This window comes from Lissotriton helveticus (genome assembly GCF_964261635.1).
Source record: "Lissotriton helveticus chromosome 1_1 unlocalized genomic scaffold, aLisHel1.1 SUPER_1_unloc_45, whole genome shotgun sequence".
NCBI lineage: Eukaryota > Metazoa > Chordata > Amphibia > Caudata > Salamandridae > Lissotriton > Lissotriton helveticus.
In genome coordinates this window covers 1,571,554-1,591,545 of record NW_027611687.1, presented here as the reverse complement: position 1 = coordinate 1,591,545, position 19,992 = coordinate 1,571,554, and the positions used below count along the sequence as shown (strand labels likewise).

General features: G+C 45.7%; 1 long non-coding RNA gene across 1 annotated transcript in view; it reads left to right on the top strand.

Annotated features, from left to right (window-relative positions):
• The first annotated feature begins 17,355 nt into the window (after window positions 1-17,355).
• Window positions 17,356-19,992, top strand: part of LOC144806101 (uncharacterized) — a 76,776-nt gene continuing 74,139 nt past the window's right edge. Inside the window, exon 1 of the long non-coding RNA XR_013605691.1 lies at window positions 17,356-17,638. This is a non-coding gene — a long non-coding RNA (uncharacterized LOC144806101). The remainder of the gene's footprint in view (window positions 17,639-19,992) is intronic.

Here is a 19,992-nt window from a genome sequence, read left to right as displayed (position 1 = left end):
GCATCTTTTGTGGAGACGGCGAAGTGCGTGCATTTTTACACTTTAAACAGCGCTTATCGCCGGACGTAGGTAATTAAGTGGCGTTTACTGGGGGTTGAGAGCAAACAACAGACATCGCTGGGGTGCATTGAATGCCCTGTAATGGGTCGCCTCACTGTGTGTCCCGCGGGCGGGCCGTGCTGCTTTTATTGTCCCCTTCCTCTCGACGGCTCCTCTTCCAGGACCCCCCCTCGCTCCTCAGGCCCAGAGCGGCCCTGCGCAAGTGCTGGTGAGAGCTGTGGGGGCGTGTCCTTCAGGGGGCCCCGGATGCCGAGCACCGACAGCCTGCAACCAGCTGTGAACTGATGAGTTCCGCATGCGATATACATGTGTGGTATGTACACGTGCATCAAGGGAGGATTGTACATACCATGAAGCAATGTGGATGCCGTGGGCTGGCTTGATCACACGACACTCGGCCCTCGAGCCAATGAGGGCTGGTGTTGTGATTGGCACCAGGACCCTGAGAATACATTACTGGGCCACAATACACAGTGTATGTATTGTTTATTTCACAGCTGTGCCCGTGAAAGTCCTTCAGCCTACCCTACATACTGTCAACACTGCCTCTAGGACAAGCTTCCCTAGCCCCCTCCAGAATGGGTGCGCCCCCCCCTGCCTGAAGCTTGAAGCGGGAACAAGTTGTGAAGATTTTATGAAATGGTCAGTGGCTTCGCCCAAGAGAGGGCTGGAGTGGTACTTAACGCCATAAGGGTGCCCTGCCGCAGGGTTTGCATTTTGGGAGGGTGCCGGAGTATCCTTCAGCGTGGTTTCACTGTAGTGCTTTAAATCACGGTGGGGTCCTAAGCGCTTTGGGCTGTAGCGGTCATTGTGCACCTGGTGAAGGGCCGGGAGATGCTCTCTGTGCTCCCAGCACTCAGATGGCAGGGATGAGGGAGGTGCTCTCCAGTGGAGTCAACAGACAACTGTACCCCCACATGGTTCCCTTTGACGCATGTGTGTCCCCCAGCGGGGGCTCAGGGGGGGGGACAAGTAACACTTCAGAAGGCAGATAATGTTCATCCCTATCGCCCCTCCAGACCTCCAGCCTCCCGGTTCAATCATTAGTCTTATTAAAAGGGGGCACCCCAGGAGGGACGGGCTGCCCCTCTCTCCTTGTGAAGAAAAACAAAGGGGCAGAACAATGGGGCCGTCCGTCCGAGGCACATGTCCAAAATAAACCCCCTCCCCCATTCACTTCACTAGAAAGGTCCAGCCTTTGTGTTTTTTTAAAATTTAAATATAAATTGTGATAGAAAAATATTTTTAAACCGATTGTTATATCTATTTTGTGGCGCAATCCATAATAGCCTAGTTTAAGCAAAGGGATTTTTTGGGTGAGCAGTATTTGATGCTGTCTTTGGAAATCAATGTGCAGTTGTTGTTTATTGCCACCATTGTAAAACTGATGTTTTTGGGGAACACTGGGCTATTGATATATTGTGCGATCAGTGTACATTGAGGCTGTTCTGTATGCATAGAGTGCATTGATTGAGGCCACAACAGCTGGAAAGGCTTGGGATGAATGACTCAGTCCATCTAAGTTGTTCAAACGTAAGAGCGGGCGTGCTGGTGTTTAGTGGTAAGGCGGGTACTGTGTGTGATTGTTTGCAGGCTTCTGATTACAGTATTCAGCGGTTTGTAGAAAATAAATCTCTGGGGTTTTTGTGTCCGTTGAAAATGCCCTTTGTATAATGTGCTACAGGTGGTTTAATTGAAGTTTTTCTTTTTAGGACTTTATTGTGAAAATTAGGTGTCATTATGAAATACAATGGTACAAGAAAAAGTAAAAATAAAGAAATACAATTAACAAAACAATCTGTATCAGTATAAATATGAAAAAGAAAAAAGGAAAAGAACAGTAGGGATCAGTGAATAGTATCATGAATAAAAACAGTATAAAAAGATGAATTTTATAAATAGAAATATAAACAATACACATAAGAAAATATAATTTAAGGAGGTTTGAGGACTTCTTGCTGGGAGGGTTGCAATGGGGAATGGGATTTAGCACAATTATCAAAAAACACTGTAATAGGTAACCAAAGTTGAATCCTCTTTGCAATCATAGGTGAAGGCAGATTAGAGAATGTATCCATTCTATGATTATGACAGACATCATACCCCCAAGCTTTATATGAAATGTTAGAAAAATTCTTTCAATTCCTCGTTATTTATTGAAAGGCAACTGCCAGTAATAAATCAACAATTTTAAAATTAGTTACATCAACCCATGCTGATGAAAGGCTGCCTAAAAAATATTAGTTGTGGAAAATGGGATATGTGTGTTAAAAAGTAAATTGATTTGAGCCCAAACACCCGTCCAAAAATTGCTTACTAGGGGGCAAAGAAATAACATATGAAATAAATCAGCATCAGAAGAGGCGCAAGACCAACAAATATTCGGTGTGTCAGGAAACCTTTTATGTAAGGTCTGTGGGGACAAAAAAAGTCTATGATAAATATAAAATAGTGTTTGTGTGAGGCTAGCTGATCTCAAAGTCTTCCTAAGTTTTGTCCAAATGGCCTTCCAAACTGATAAAGACCAATCAATGTCGAAATCCTTCTCCCACTGTTGTTCAACTGGTGTTTTATTTCTAGGTGTAGGAGTAGATTGGAGAAAGGTATACAAAGTTGATGCTTGGGGTTGAAGACGCAAAAGCAGGGCCATATTTGTATGAGTATGCATGGATTGAGATGGTTGAGCATTAGTAGAGAGGAGTGAATATGCGTCTAAAACGGTTGTTCGAAGAGCATTGTATTTGTCTAGAAATGAGCTGGGCAGATTATACAGCTGACTAAGTGAAGAAAAAGAGAGAAACTCTCCATTAAAAAAAAGTTGGGAAATCCACAATAAACCTTGCTGTCTCCATGTTTTCCAGTAAAAAGGCTTTTTCCTTCTCAATAAACTTGTGTTATGCCAAATTGTAGGGGTTGGAAAGGAGGCTATGTTAATGGGAGCTACAGGGTACAAAGGACTAAGGAGTTTAGAGATGAATTTAAAAAGTGGGGTGGAATTAATTTGGGGTTTACGAGAGAAGGAAAGATACTCTTGATACGAAAAAGGAGAGATAAAGGAAAGTTCAACTGAGGTCATAAGGGAGAATCATCAATAGAGTCAAGCAGCCAATAAGAAGACTGCCGTAGTTGAAAGGCCCTATGATAAACTGAAAAGAGAGGAAAGTTAACGCCTCCCTCTTCTTTGGGACGAGCAAGTTTGAGGGTAGATATATACGCGGCGTCTTATTCCATAGAAAGGATGATAAAACTGAATTGATAGCCTTGAAAAGTTTAGCAGATATAGGAACTGGAATATTAGATATGGTATATAAGACAATGGGTGAAAGCATCATTTTGATGGTATCTATTGTTGTTTTTGCATCTAACCGACCCTACCAGGACAAAAATAAAGGATGCCATTTGGTGGTGAGATCAGAGATTTTTTTAAGGCAATTATTCAGACATAAAGTGACTGTTCCTTTAATAGTTGGTGCAAAATGTAAGCCCAGATATTTAATAGAGGAAGATTTCCAGGTAAAATTAGTGGATTTAAAGTCATCTTTAAAGGTATATTTAGTTAAAGGTAAGATCTCGCACTTATCATTATTTAGCTTATAACCCGAAATCAAAGAGAAAGTATTAACTTCCTCAAGAAAAGCGGGAATCGAATCATTGGGGTTCGATAGAAAAAGTAGGATATCTTCAGCGTACGCTGCCAGCTTAACATGAGTAGCAGGGGATTTTGCCGAATTTTGAAAAGAAAAGGTTCAAGGGCTAAATTAAAAAGAAAAGGGAAGAGGGGACATCCCTGACGAACACCTCTGCCAAGATTAAAAAGGGGCGACAAAGACCATTTGCAAAGACAGCATCTCGAGGATTAGAATATAAAAGGGAAACTAACAAAATAAAATTGGGACCAAAGCCGAACCATTATAGGGTTTAAAACAGATAGCGCCATTCCACTCTTTCAAATGCCTTTTCAGCATCCAAAGCCAAGGCTGCTAAAGAATGATTAAGATGAGGGGCTTTAGAGAGAATATCAAAAAAGAGTCTGGTATTATCCTGAATCACTCGTCCTTTCACAAAGCCAGATTATTCTTTGCCTAGTATTCGTGGAAGATAAGGATCTAAGCGTAAAGCTAATGCTTTTCAGAAGATTTTATAATCGATATTAACAAGGGATATGGGTCAATAATTCTTGCAATACTGAGGATCCTTCCCCTCTTTGGGGATAAGGCAAATGTGGGCATCTGAAAAAGAACCCTCAGAGTTCCCCAGAGAGTGGAAGGAATCAATTAAGAGATGTAGTTTAGGCATTAATAAATCAGAAAAATGAAGAAAAAACTTCAACTGTGAAACCATCTGGTCCAGGTGCTTTGTCTTTTTTGAGATGATGTAATGCATTTAATAGCTCTGATTGCGTAATCTCACTTTCTAGACTTGATAGTTCAGTTGGTAGGTGTTGGGGTAGGATGTAAAGTTGAAAAAAAATGTGAGAGTGTATCTTCCGAGGGATTAGTTTCAGATGAATACAATTTCTTATAAAAGGCAGCAAATTCATTTAAAATGTCTCCATCTTTGAACTTTAAAACAGTTATCGTCACAAATTGAGTCAAAATTAAATTTGTTGTGTTTGGTTTTCAAGTTGTTGGCTAAAAGCTTGCCTGCTTTATTTCTACCACCATAAAAGTTTGCGCTAGATTTTAAAAGGTACAAAAAGGCGGTATCCGTAGATTCCTAATTAAATTGCAGTTTCGTTTTTATAAGTTCATCAAGAACCTCTTTAGAGTTGGATGTATAGAGAGAATGCTCCAGTCTCTTAATGCCCTGAAATAGCACATGTGTCAGGGCCTGACGGATGTGCCTGCCGAATGGTTAATCAAGGTTGACTACGTCTCCCATAATGCCTAGCGGTAGGGGGGTGGACCAGGAAGGTATTTAGCTATGCGAGAGACAGAGGTTCTCGCATGTGATTTGTCCTTAGAGTCTACTGGTAAGCGGACACCCTGTTTCCGCGGAGCTGCTGTGGGATACTTTGTTTGCTTCCACGTTGCTGTTCCGACTTCGTGGCTGCGAAGTGGTGTTTGCGAGCTTGCTCGGCTGAGCAGGTACGCCCGTGACTTTTACCGGTTGTTATTGCCGTGGGTTCTAGAGTGAGGCGCTAGGAGACTCAGGATTGCCCCCTCCGCGTCCTCACTGGTAGCAGTATGAGTTTTCACTCGGCTGAGTGTTGACGCCGATGAGACGTCGTGTGTAGGGTTTGGTTACCTCAAAATTGGGTCTGGGAGACACTGTATTTGCCGCCTCCCCGGCCGTATCAAGTAGATTGCCTGGGGGTTTGTTTACTGCGGAATTGAGAGTTGGGAGACGCCGGAATGCCCCCTCCTAGACTCTCGTGCCAATCCATCGCCCGGATGTTCGTGTTGGTCTTATTGCGGAGATGCAGTGAGACGCAAATCTGATTTCCATGACCTCCCGGTAAGGCTATTCTTGTCTTCTTTCCTTTGACTTATAGTTTTCCAAACTTTAGTGGGCAGTTCTATACAGCCAGACTTTTGGGTAGCGATTTACTGACCACAGTACGGTTACATTTGTTTTGGAGCCTTGTGGGTGAGGAGTCCTATTTCACCACGGAGAACTGAGAGGCCGAAGGACCTGATTTATTAAGGAACTTGTGGGAGTGCTTTTGGTACGTATGGTATTTGGATGGTGGGTGAGTACGGGGCCGATTGTATGCTGCCCCGAGAGTAACATGGTTGTCGTTCTTCTATTTTATGTCAACTGTGTTTCATGAGAGAAGTATCTCAGATGAGGGAAGGGGTCATCTCCTGAATAATTACCAGGTACTGTTTTAAGTCAGGATAACAGAACAAGAGAGCAGAAAGAAGAGGGTGTGTACTAATGTGTGCCATCTTTTGATACAGGTGTCCCTTCCACTGCTGCTCCTACCCCTACCTTTCCCTCGCTTGACTGCTTTTGTGCTCTGGATCTTTATAGCTAGTCAGAGTACAGGGACGTCAGGAGGTGGACCCCATTTGAGAATCGTTCCGACCTCGAGGAGCCAGCAGCCGTGACAACATGAGTACGTTTACGGGCAATAATGGGTTTTTTGGATACATATGTTATAATAAAATCTCTTGCTGAGGCTTTAAATGCATCACAGATAACAGAGAAGGGTAATGATTCAGTGTGATTAAGAAGAAAATATTAGGCACAAAAGGTCTAAAAAGCATTGGAAAATGCCAAATCAAGAAGTAGGGCGTTGTTAAAGCGCCATCATCTTGGAGCGTTAGTTTTGGGTAGGATATCTAAATCCATGGAAATAGGGGCATGATCTGATAAGAGTATGGGTCCTATATCAGCAGTTATGAGGGATTGTGAAATGTTATGCGAGATGAAAAAATAATCAAGTCGTGATTGAGAATGATGAACTGGGGAATAAAAGGTATATTCCCTGATGGTCGGGTTACAGAGCCTCCATGCATCAAGAAGTTTGTGCTGTGTTATCATATGGATGAAAGATTTATGGGTTTTTTGGGGATAAATGCGACTTTAGAATTGCGGTCTATAAAGGGATCAGACACTTGGTTATGGTCCCCCTCCAATATAAAATTGTCCTCCATATGAAGAGTAATCTGCTTAGCCAGTGTAACCCAGAATGAAGAGTCACCTCCGGTTGGGGCATAAACATTAAAAAAGGAGACTGGAACATCCTTCAACATCAACTTAACATTGAGCCAACGGCCCTCCGTATCTGCATCCTGAGAGATCAATTGGTAGCGTAAGGATTTACGACATAACATTATGACTCCATTTCGTTTACCATCACCACTGGAATAGAAGACTTCACCTACCCAAACTTTTTGTAACTTTTTGTAACTTGAGAGATTCATTCTCTGTAAGGTGCGTTTCCTGCAAGAAAACTATATCAACATTTAGTTTAGCTAGATGAGAGAGAACTCTCTGCCTTTTAATGGGAGAGTTCAGCCCTATCTCATTCCATGAGATTAATCTTAACGGCAAAATGGATCAGGGAGAACAGGGCAATAAGATATAGTGAACAATGATAACATAAGTGAAACAAAACAACTCATGGATATATAACGGAAAGAAAAAATAAGAGATGGCATATGTACCATAATCATAAGAGAAAAGAAAAAAGAAAAGCAGGAAAATGACCTGTTAAGGAGGGAAGCTGAAGAAATCACTTGAGAGTTAAAAGCAATAGCAAAAACCAAAGATAATAGGAAGCTTAAAATAGGGTAAATAATTGGAGGAGAAGTGGGAAAGTGAAAATTATGTGAAGAAGTCAAAAATAAAAATTCGGAAGTAGCAATAACGAGAGTGCAATGGAGCAAGAAAATGAAGAGCTTGTAAGAAAAAGGAACATGAAGAAAAGAAGTAACAATGACACCTAGAAAGTATGGGTACAAGAAACCTGGGAGAGGAGAAAGGAAGGGAATGATGACGAAAGACAGGGAAAGATGCAATAGAAAAACATACTTACATGGGGAAGATAACATGTTATGTTATGTTAACAAGTATTTATTGAGCGCGTGTACACCCTTGGGTTTCATGGCACTGAGAGGAGAAGGCTGTTATGGCCAGAACGCTTAGCAGCCGCTTGCACGAATAGCCATGTTTTCAAAGATTTTCTGAAGCTGATAAGGTCTTTGCACCTTCGGAGTGCCAGAGGCAGAGAATTCCAGAGTTTTGGAGCCAGATGGGAAAAGCTACAGCCACCCAGACGTTTCCGTCTAAAAGACGAGGTGGTAAGCAGAAGGTGGTGGACTGAGCGTAGGCAGCGCCTCGGGATGTATTTGGTAAGCCGGCTGCTGATAAATTTGGGGCAGTTGCCGTGCACAGGTTTGAAGGCCAAACAGCCAGTCTTAAAGGACACTCTGTGGGCCAACGGGAGCCAATGGAGTTGAGCAAGGCAAGAGCTGGCCGAAGACCACTTAGGGAGTTTGAATATCATTCTGGCTGCTTGATTATGGACCATTTGAAGCCTTTTTAGCAGACCAGCAGGGTTGCCAAGGTAGATGGAGTTGGAGAAGTCGAGCCGTGAGAGTATCAATGCTATTACCACCTGAATCAGGGCGGAGTGAGTATGCAGATGGGCAATCTTCCTTATTTTCCGTAGCTGATAGAAGCTGGAAGAGGAATGAGGAAGTGCTGAATTTCGCGCTACTGCAGCCTATGCCACGCGTTTGTTGTGCTTTTAAAAATTGTTTTGCTTACCTGGAATTTTTTTTAACTTTGTTCTTTCCCTCGCCGCTTGCCTCCCGCTCCGGCCCCGGACCCCTGTAGCTGCCTGCTGTTTGTGGGGAGGACAGACCGGTGAGAGTGAGACACGCCCCTTGTCACAAACTTACAAAGGGCATTCAGCTCAGGGATGCGCGAATGAAGAAGTGCTGAATTTCGCGCTACTGCAGCCTATGCCACACGTTTGTTCTGCTTTTAAAAATTGTTTTGCTTACCTGGAAACACTTTTAACTTTGTTCTTTCCCTCGCCGCTTGCCTCCCGCTCCGGCCCCGGTCCCCCTCAGCTGCCTGCTAATTGTGGGGAGGGTGGACCGGTGAGAGCGAGACACGCCCCCTGCCACAAACTTACAAAGGGCATTCAGCTCAGGGATGCGCGAATGAGGAAGTGCTGAATTTCGCGCTACTGCAGCCTATGCCACGTGTTTGTTGTGCTTTTAAAAATTGTTTTGCTTACCTGGAAACACTTTTAACTTTGTTCTTTCCCTCGCCGCTTGCCTCCCGCTCCGGCCCCAGTCCCCCGCAGCTGCCTGCTGTTTGTGGGGAGGGCGGACCGGTGAGAGCGAGACACGCACCCTGCCACAAACTTACAAAGGGCATTCAGCTCAGGGATGCGCGAATGAGGAAGTGCTGAATTTCGCGCTACTGCGGCCTATGCCATGCATTTGTTGTGCTTTTAAAAATTGTTTTGCTTACCTGGAAACATTTTTAACTTTGTTCTTTCCCTCGCCGCTTACCTCCCGCTCCGGCCCGGTCCCCCGCAGCTGCCTGCTGTTTGTGGGGAGGGCGGACCGGTGAGAGCGAGACACGCCCCCTGCCACAAACTTACAAAGGGCATTTAGCTCAAGGACGCACGAATGAGGAAGTGCTGAATTTGCGCTACTGCAGCCTATGCCACGCGTTTGTTGTGCTTTTAAAAATTGTGGGCGGACTGGTGAGAGCGAGACACGCCCCCTTCTATGCCCCCCTTGGGCTTGTCCTTCCCCGTTTCATGGGAGCATAAAACCCGGCCCCCATTCGGATCACGCAGCGGACGTGTGCAGCGGGCGCGCCAGCGACGCGCCAAAGGCAAGCCCGTCAGTACCCGTCCGCGCCTGACCGGGCCCAGGGGCCATAGATTCTGGTCAACTCACTACTTATTCCTCTGAGGCACTAAAATCATTGAGGCCCACACTGGAACTCTGCCCTCCTTTAGCGTCCTACACTCTCAACCGTATACAAATTAATGGTATTGCCATCCCTCACACGGAGTGCAACACTCCCACTGCCACTCAATTACCGTCTCCGGCAGTCACATCTAGCTCCGACTTCACCGACACCTGTCTTCGTTTCAACTATCTTAACACGCGATCTCTGGTAAAACATCAGCTTGACATTTTTCTGCTACTTATGTCAGATAAACCAGATGTCCTCCTCCTCACTGAGAATTGGCTTACCCAGGACTCTCTGCCCGACATCTTAGCCGCTCTTCCAGCTGACTATTACATATTGATGACTAATCGGGCACCTGGGAAGGCCGGTGGAGGAGTGGCCGCCATCATTAACAAAACCCTCAAATTCATGATCTTGGCCCCACTGGCACTCGCCGAAACGGAGGATCTGGTTATACAACTTAATATGGAGTCAGGCTCCCTCTTCTTATCTACCGTCCCCCCAAGTCAGCGCCCACTTTTCCCACAAGCCTCAGTGAACAAATGGCAATGTTGGTGATTAACCACGACAAGGAGCTCAGGTTGGGTATATGAACTATTGGTTCAACGACGCACCTGGAGGTCCTCAGTCGGCTGAGTTGTCTGAACTTTTATCCAATCTCAATCTTGTCCAACAAGTTCTCACACCCACTCATGAAGGGGGTCACATCTTGGACCATATATGGACCCATAACATCTCATTTTCCACCCCAGACGTCCTGCCTTGCATTTGGTCAAACCATCACCTGATACAATTTACCATCCCCTCCACTATCTGTAAAAAACTCATGACGCTAGCAGGCGGGGAATCCAGGAAGTGGAACTCTTTAAATAAACCCGACTTTATTAAAACTTTGGAGAATTCAGCCCCCTCCTTCTGTCGCAATGTCAACTCTATGGAGGGAAAAATTGCTGATTGGCTAATATCTACTATTAACACTCATGCCCCCATAGTGAAATTTGGTCGCGCTCGCCGCTCGGAGGCACATAGGTGGTTCTCTCAGGACCTTAAGCAACAAAATCTTGCACTGCGCCATACCGAGAGGAAATGGAGATCTAGCTACTCTGCCAAAGACAAGGAACTCTTTGTCATTTCCCGTAGAGAGTACAAAACTGCTATTTCTTCCACTAAAGCAGCTTATTTTTCCTCTAAATTACTCAATGCCCCCAATAATTCTAAAGTGATCTTTAAAATTGTTAATGACTTGTGCAACGACACCAGAACCACGCTGACACAGACTCCTACTCAAGAGCTCTGTTACTCTTTAAATCACTTTTTCCTCGATAAAATCTCTGCCATCAAAGCTACTCTTCCCAACACCTCTAACTGGGAACCTTCACAGGACATTGCAAGTAACCAAAGTACCCTAGACACGCTTCAACCCATCTGTACTAAAACCTTAGCAGCACTCATGAATCGTGTTGAATCAGGTTCCCCCGAAGACTGCTGTCCCCCGCACGTCGCCAAAGACATATTTACCACCTTGCCCCAGAGCGTGCTTCCTTTTCTTAATGAGTCTCTGTCCCAAGGTATAGTCCCTAGTGTTTTCAAGCACGCTACGGTCATCCCCCTTCTAAAGAAGCCTGAGGCGGATCCCAGTAACCCTATTAATTACCGTCCTATTTCCCTTCTGCCCTTCCTCGCTAAAGTCTTGGAAGCCCACGTGGCCAGCTGTGTGTCCAACTTCAATGAAAGTTCGGATTAATTAGAACCAAACCAAGCTGGTTTTCGCCCAGCACACTCCACGGAGGCTGTGATCTTAGCAGTAATGGGCACCATGAGGGGCAACGCAGACAGAGGTGAACATCAAGCGTTGGTGCTCTAGGATTTGTCGCCCGCGTTCGACATGGTTGACCATACCATCCTCCTTAACCGTGTCGAGCAGGCCGGCCAGCGAGGAGCTGCCTTAGAATGGGTTAAATCTTTCCTCGCAGACCGTACCCAGGCAGTCAGGCTTGGAGAATTTACTGCTCCCAAATTTCCTTCTACCTGCGGGGTCCCACAGGGCTCCTCTCTGTCCCCGCTGCTTTTTTAATATCTACCTCAGACCTCTTATTCATTCACTCAAAATCAGAAACATTACATTATTCAATTATGCCGACGATCTCCAGATCATCTTCTCCCTCAGCTCCCCTAACGTCGTAAGCGAGTTTCAGGCCACCTTACTCCACATTCAGCGCTGGATGGATATACATCATTTGAAACTTAACCCAGGCAAGACTGAGCTGGTCGTGCCTGGTAATAGTAAGTCCAGCTGGGGCCCGCATTTTTGGCCACCTGAACTCGGGCTCCCCCCAGTCCCGTCCTCCTCCGTGAAAAGCTGAAAGAGACGGAGGAGGGGGTGGAACCACGTGGCACAGATGGTAAATGCGACGTCGGCCAAGCGGAAGCCAGGAAGACAATAAAGAACTTGGACTAGAAACCTGTGAAGAGGTGGAAAAAAGAACAAGTTAGGACAAGAAATCGGAACAGATAGAAACAATGACCAGAGTAAGCAGGGAATTAAAAATAAGAAATAACGAATAAAAGGAGTTACATAACCACAGGCATAAACAATGCAAACTAAAGAGACCAACTGCTAAGATAGTTGGAATCAAGAAGCAGAAACAACCAACAGCATCAAAGTTAAAGTTCCAATTGTAGTTCAACCATGGAACGAGGAGGAGGAACCAGAGGTATCCATAGTAGGTGCGTGACATGAGTTATTGAAACTCTGCAGACAAATCGGATCTTCATATGTTATTGTAGGTAACTTTGAACAAGCAAGGATGAAAAAGGCCATATCTGGCACCCAGCTGGCGTAGGTCGGCTCTCAGTTTAGGAAGGCTTTACGGCGGGCTGCAGTTGCTTTAGCATAATCTTGGCAAAAACAACAGGTGATGGACAGAATGCAGAACATGGTCATACATTCACCCCAGTACAGAGATCTGGGCCTAAATCCATCGATTTTTTGCACTCCACACCACCCCAGTTCAGACATGGCCATATGCAAATCAGCCTTGACCCTGTGCCTCATGGGAACAATCCAGCCCGAACTGCCAAGCCATGTCTTTCCTGGACCGGAATCAAGCATCCAAGGACCAGTTTCTGGCTATCAGCCGTCTTCAGCCTGGATAGCTTGACTCCAGTGGTGTGGAGAGCATGGGACTCACGTCTGAGCATACCCATCCCACTCGGGGCGACAAAGGCAAAAACAACAGGTGATGGACAGAATGCAGAACATTGTCATACATTCACCCCAGTACAGAGATCTGGGCCTAAATCCATCGTTTTTTTGCACGGCCTAGGAAAGACATGGCTTGGCAGTTCGGGCTGGACTGTTCCCATGAGGCACAGGGTCAAGGCTGATTTGCATATGGCCATGTCTGACCTGGTGTGGTGTGGAGTGCAAAAAATCGATGGATTTAGGCCCAGATCTCTGTACTAGGGTGAATGTATGACATTGTTCTGCATTCTGTCCATCAATTGTTGTTTTTGCATTAGCATAATCTTGGGCAAAAAACAAGGAAGAACCGGACCAAGAGATCTTTGGAGAAGACTTAACTGCCGCCAATACCTTCAGTAAGTCTGTGTACTCTAGGAAATACAAAATGACTCCTCTAGGCATCTGTGATGATGATGCTGAAGAGGATGGACGACCAAGCCTGTGCGCTCTTTGGATGTTCAAAAGCGTTCCTTCCGGCATATGGAGAAGCTTTGGAATAAAGGATTTGAAGAAAGCGAGAGAATCAGATCCCTCAATCCCTTCCACCAGTCTCTAAATACGGAGGTTGTTCCGTCTATTACGATTTTCCAAAATCTCAACCTGTTGCTGAAGCACTGAAATTTGTGAGCGGAGACTGGAAAAATGAACACAAGTCTCTTTGAACAAAGTGATGTTCTGTTCAACTGAGGAGACCCGCGTCTCCAATTGGGACCAATTGTCTGTCAAAGTTTGTAACTTAGCATTAGTCTCTTCCATGAAGGGTCGAAGGGACCTAATCTCCTCCAGTATTAACTCCATAGAAACCAGCGACGATGACTTAGGAAGGGATGGTGGATCTTTTTTCAGCCGCTTGGTATTTCATTTTCTAGAGGGAGCCTGGGAGGACTCCATCATTGCGTCGGAGTTGTGTGAGGAAGAGGTGAGGGAATCCTCAAGTTTAGAATACTCTAATAAAGGTGCACTTTGATGTGATGGAAGGAGATGACGAGTTTAACCTCCCCATAAAACTTCACTTAACAACCTCCATCTCAATAAAAAGAGGATATCTTGCAACGTAATCTTGCAGTCGACAAAGAAACAAATGAGAGGAGATGCAGTGAAGGGAAATATGAGAAGAGTCAAGCAGTTTAAAACAGTTATCTAAAAAAGAACAAAACACCGCCAATAGGAGTTGGGCACAACATACAGTAGAATGCAGCAAAAAAGAAAAAAAGAAGTATCAAAATAATCTGCACGTAAGGAAATGCTCCATATGGTTCGTATTGTGCCAATGAATGCCGTTTAAACAGGTGAGCAGAAATGTCCCTGAAGTAGAATGTCCATCAGGAGATAGCGTTGGTGAGCTGAGGAAGGGACAGTGTTCTGAAGAGAAAGAGGAACTCCTGAAGTGGTTGCGAAGGAGTTTCAAGACTAGTGTTGAAAAGGGAGAGCCTGGTGCATAGCACTATATCCTTGCAGTCTTATTGATGAAAAAATGAAAAAGGCTTGCTAGAATGTGAAAAGGCCCTCTGACATGAATGCACCAGGAAACGGGACCGCTGAAGAAATGTGCGCCATCTCGCTAAACATACAAAATGGGGGCCGCTATGCGAGCCGAATCCGCTTCTGACTTCCTGCGGTAAAAAGAGAGGGTGTGCTCGCACTCGGACAGCCGCCGCGTGTTCTAATGGCATCCCGGCATCTTCCGACGTCGTATTGTCCCCTTTTCACAGGCCAGCGAGTGCGGAGAATGGTAGGTCCTCAAGGCGGTCCTCACGGCGGCGGAGCTTCAGTCGTCCGCCGCCATGACCGTCGGGCGCCAAGCCACGCCCCTGATTGAAGTTTATCTGAAGTTTCCAGTTACTATGCTATGTAGATGTATGCTATAATCATTCAGAAGACGCCGCACTAGGCCTGGTGAAGCCGGTGATCCCCATCCCCTCCCCCCGAGTGCTTCCAATGCCTCTGCAGGGCCAGGTGTGGCCACAGCTTCTAGCTGGGTTACACCATTTTAGATGCTGACTTGTGATACTCGGGAACTAAAAGGGCTAAAAGAAAATCCAAAGTAAAGCCCTCTGCATTGAAAAGCTGCACTGATAAATGGACTTTACGCCGGGCAGGGCAGGTAGTCACTAAATCCCAAATTAAAGGTCACTCAGGAAGGCTACTGTAATCTTACTGAGCTAGACTTACAAGTCCAAGGCTCTTAACTAATGCGAAGGTGGTTGGTGGCAGTCCAATCCTTGAGGCAATACGATAACAAGCATTGAAAATGCAATAGGTCTTGCCTTTTATTAAGTTAAAGCCATTTGCTTTTCTAATGGTTTTGTATAGCAAAGCAAGTAGCTTTAAGTTAATTAAAGGTGAGACCTATTGCATTTTTAATGCTTGTTTGGTAGGCTGTAGGTTCCTAGATCCGTCCCCAAAGCTGTTCCGCGGTGCCAGGCAGCAGCAGAGGCCTCGATGGGCAGAGCACACAGCTCCTGGGCTTGGCATTATCCCGGCTCCTTCAAGCCTCCCCCTTATCAGTTGACACAAGTATTTAAGACCTGGTAATGAAGGGCCTCTCTCTCCCCAAGAAAGAAAGCCGGTTTAAAAAGCCAAACTGCGCAGCAATGACATAGGGCTCGCTGAGAGGAATGATGGGGCTGCCTCTTAATTGTGGCCTTTGAAAACCCACTTCCTCCAACCCCTCAGAGCAGATAATCAGGTAGAGTCAGCCCTGCGTGAGTCAGGTATGAGGAGGGCGGTTCACTACTCGACAGCGTCACCGAGGCGCCGGAGAGCAGGTTCTCTAGGCACTAGTAGGCCCTGCTGCACACCCCGTGTTTTGGTGAGTAAAGCAGCCAGCAGTTTCAGTGGCCAGCAGTTTTAGTGTTTGTGTAGTGTAAACACTGCTCTCGAGATTCGCTTATTACGCTAACAAACAGAAACGTCACCATTTCATGCTGCTCTCCTACACAGAACAGCAGCCGGTCAGGCAACAGTAGTACAAGCTTCACACACACACATGACTGGCAGGCACCCTGTGGCAGAAGCAGTACTGCACATACATGTGCTTTCACAAACATACAGAAACACACACATCAATATCAGAAAAAGCTTCACTCGCTCTCGCTCACTTACATATGACATGTACAGTCAGGCAACAACAGCACAAGCTTTACACACACACAGCAGGTACAGTACAGCAGCTCATGCTTCATACACACTACATGTACACACAATCACAATTACATATGCACATTATAAAAGGTACAGTTGTGCACGCAAGTCGGTCAGTTTAAGGAGGCAGTTGCTAGAACTTTTTAAAATTTGTGACCCCATGTCTAATTGCATGTAATATAATTTGGTATTAAATTGCACTCTTTTTAAACATTTTCACAGAGGGGGCAACCCCCAAATCCCCTTTTGTTGATCAGGCTTGCTTGCTTTGCTTGGTTCCGATGTAACACTCAGCCCCAACTTTTACGCCCCACTATTTTCAAAAGTCACAAGCCACCACTGCAATGCACCCCATTATGTTTAGGAATATGTGGTTCGTACGGCCATCAGTGGCAAAACTAATTTAAAACCTGATACTTTAGAAATCTCTTCCAATGATTCGCATCCAAACACAGCCTTAAAAAAAGAATGACATTAATAAGAACGTATATTGGTGCAATTGTAAAGCTAGAAAATGCTAGATAGATGCTGTTAAGATAACGTATGGTGCAAATAGACAACCAGAATGCGAGCAATGCGCTTGGCTGACGTTACAATGGCCAGGCCGGAAGCTGATTCTGATCCTGTGGATCACGCACATGCATGTTCTTTCCCGGCGTGTAGGGACCAGAAAGAGCAACGTCCTATGAACACTCTAGAAAGCTTAAGACAAACCTCAAGGTGACTGTCTAGATGACTCCCCCCTGTACCCCACTCAAGAAGTGCTGAGGATACAGGTCTGACCCCTTCAGCTTTGACACATGACCTGTGCCTCATTGTCACTGATATGGTGTTTAAAACTCCATGGTATTTTCCTCTGTTTACTTTCCTGTGTATCACTCTGTGGATTTAAAAAACTGCAAATACATGAGTTAAATAAATAAATAAGCTGCCCAGTTTATTTGCAAAACTGACCGATATGCTCACATATTCTTCGAAATACAGATATATTCATTGAAATACAGATATATTCATTAAAATACAGATATATTCATTGAAATACATATAATTAATTGAAATACAGATATATTAATTGAAATACAGATATATTCATTTTAATACAGACTGTCACTTCCAGTTGTCACCTTTCTGTAAATACTCTTACGTCCTTTACATCAGTGTTTGGAAGATGCTCATCTGAAGTGAAGCTATAAATACTTTTCCACAGCAGCAGCCAAGTGTGAGGCCCTGTACTTGAACTGTCTGGTGCTTAAAAACATTCATGTCTGTGACATCTGAAATCCCAGGTTTTTACAGGTATAAATGCTTGTTTGTGTGAAATGTATTCACTGCTGGTACCTGGAAGCGGCGGTTCCATCAGCGGGCAGCAGAGGGCGCTCCTTGTCTGCTGATGAATCTCACTGAGCTGCACATTGGATGAAAAGGAGAAGGGTTTCCTTTTCCGGGTCAGCGGCGGCAGAGACAGCACCAGCAGCGGTGGTGACATCACTTCCGGCCTCTCATGGTCTGTCCAGTCTGCTGCAGAGGAGAAAGGAGCCCTGTCTAGTGGGCAGTTACCGCCATCTACAGACCCACACAGACCCCTCCCTCAGACCCCAGACCTGCCCGTCCCCCCAGACCCCAGATCTGCACCTCCCCCATACCCCAGATCTGCCCCGGCGCCCCCCCTCAGACCCCAGATCAGCCCCGGCTCCCCCTTCAGACTGCCCCCTCAGACCCCAGATCTTCCCGCCTCCCACCCTCGGCACCCCAGGAGGAGAAAAGAGCCTGGACACGTCTGCACGGGTCTCTGCTCAGGTAGGAGATTGTCAGCACCTTCTGCTGTGTTTGTAGAAATGGACTGAATAATCCTGGAGGGAATCTCTGCAGGAGCCGGGCTGAGCTGGGCTCTTCTATCCGGGGGCCCCTGGGGCCGAGCTGGGCTCTTCTATCCGGGGGGCCCTGGGGCTGAGCTGGGCTCTTCTATCCGGGGCCCCTGGGGCTGAGCTGGGCTCTTCTATCCGGGGCCCCTGGGGCTAAGCTGGGGTCTTCTATCTGGGGCCCCTGGGCCTGAGCTGGGCTCTTCTATCTGGGGCCCCTAGGACTGAGCTGGGCTCTTCTATCCGGTGGCCTCTGGGGCTGAGCTGGGCTCTTCTATCTGGGGCCCCTGGGGATGAGCTGGGTTCTTCTGTCCGCGGGCCCCTGGGGCTGAGCTGGACTCTTCTATACGGCGGCCCCTGGGGCTGAGCTTGGCTCTTCTATCCGGGGACCCTGGGGCTGAGCTGGGCTCTTCTTTCCTGGGCCCTGGGGCTGAGCTGAGCTCTTCTATCTGGGATCCTCCGGGTGAGTAGTGCGCTTTATAAATGCTTGATTGATTGATTGATTGATTATCTGGGGGCCCCTGGGCTGAGCTGGGCTCTTCTATCCGGGGGCCCCTGGGCTGAGCTCTTTTAAAACCACATCTCGCCTGTGCTTTACTGCACTTTTATAAGTGTGCCTTAGTACTCTAATGAGTTTAAGATCTCTAGGGGAAGCTGATAGGGCAGCTCTGAGTTCTCTGTTAGCCCTGGAGCAAATGTTATCAAACCACCTAGGGTCGGGTAGAGGTGTAGCTGCGGGTCTGGTGATTAGTTCTTTAATACCTGCGCATAGGAAGAGAAAAGCAGATACTGCCTCTGGGTTAGGGTTAGCCAGTGTGAGACAAGTCTCACAGAGTGATGGATAGTTTTATACCATCTTTTGGAACACCTTCGTGCAGTCCAATGCTTTCCATTTAACTCTTAGGTTATCAGTGGAAATGTCTAAATTGCCAGCCCCTGGCTCCTTTCTAGTTTTGGGTCTCGGGGCTGCCCAGAAAGAGACTAAGATGGGATTGCGATCCCCAAAAGTCGATGCCCTAACCTCTGCCCAAACCAGATGATCTTCTAATGGCGCAGATATTAAAACATAGTCTATAGTTGAGGCTCGACCAAAACCTCTATAAGTCGGTGTTGAATTTTCCCCATTATTTACAGAAACAATATCCATAACATTTAAAAGGCTGCTATTTGATAGGTGGTTTATTAATTCGTGTCCTCTCTTACATGGATTAACTCAGATATGCTGGGTGGGACTCGCAGTATTTCCCCCTGCTATCTTCGCATTAAAGTCACCTCCCAAACATATCCCTACCGGTTTATGCTTTCCCAGTAGATTAGCCATGTCTGAAATAAAGTTAAAAAGATTAACAAAATTAACGTTAGGTGTGGTTAAGAAGTCCTTATTATAAAAATTAATAAAACAAATAGAAACCCCCCGTGTATAAATCAGTACTTGAAAGTTAGCGTTTCTAATGGGAATTAATTTCGGTCTGCCACCTGATGCGATACTGACCCATATTGATAAACCGCCAGAGGGTCTACCGTGTTTGGGGGTATAATATTATAGCACTCATATCCTTCTAGGTATAATTCTTTAGTTGCCCAGAATAAGGATATCAAATTTATTTACCATATTAACCCATTCTTCGATGTCTAGTTTAGGAGCCAGACCAGCCACATTCCAGCTCAGCACCAGTAGTAATGAGTCAAAATGATCATTTGGAGAAAGTTTCCACCTCAGCGTCAATATTAATTTTAGGAGTCTCCATGGGTGCTGCGAATACAGAAACAGTCGGTTGAGATTTAGAAAAAGAGTGTCTAGGTCAGAGACGGGAGAGAACCTATTTACCGATTGGGAAAATGGGCTAATGAATGAGCACTGTGTCGGTGGTGGTCTATAAAAGAAGCCGAGGGGTAGTGTACTTATGTTTGTGGGTAGGGGGTAATTAGTCTCTCTAACAATACCTGGTCGGCTAAAGTTGATGACAATACAATCACCCCTAACAGCTTTTTCTGCTGGTCCCACCCAGCCTACCCTTCGTACCATTAGAATATCATGTATATCCCACCTCCTGTACCCTTTGTATTTAGCCAGCCAATCCACACTTTTGTTCCGAAGTTGTTCCCAGGACTCTATTTTGTTTTTCCCTAATGGAGGTACCCCTGCAAGAACCAAAGCATACGGGCAAGATGCTGGAGGTAGATTTAAAAAGATTTAAAACATCCTTGTTTGGCTCAACATGTTTGCCGATATTAATATCGACAGTATTCGAGCAGACTGTCGTGACGTCATGAGCATAAATGACACTCATG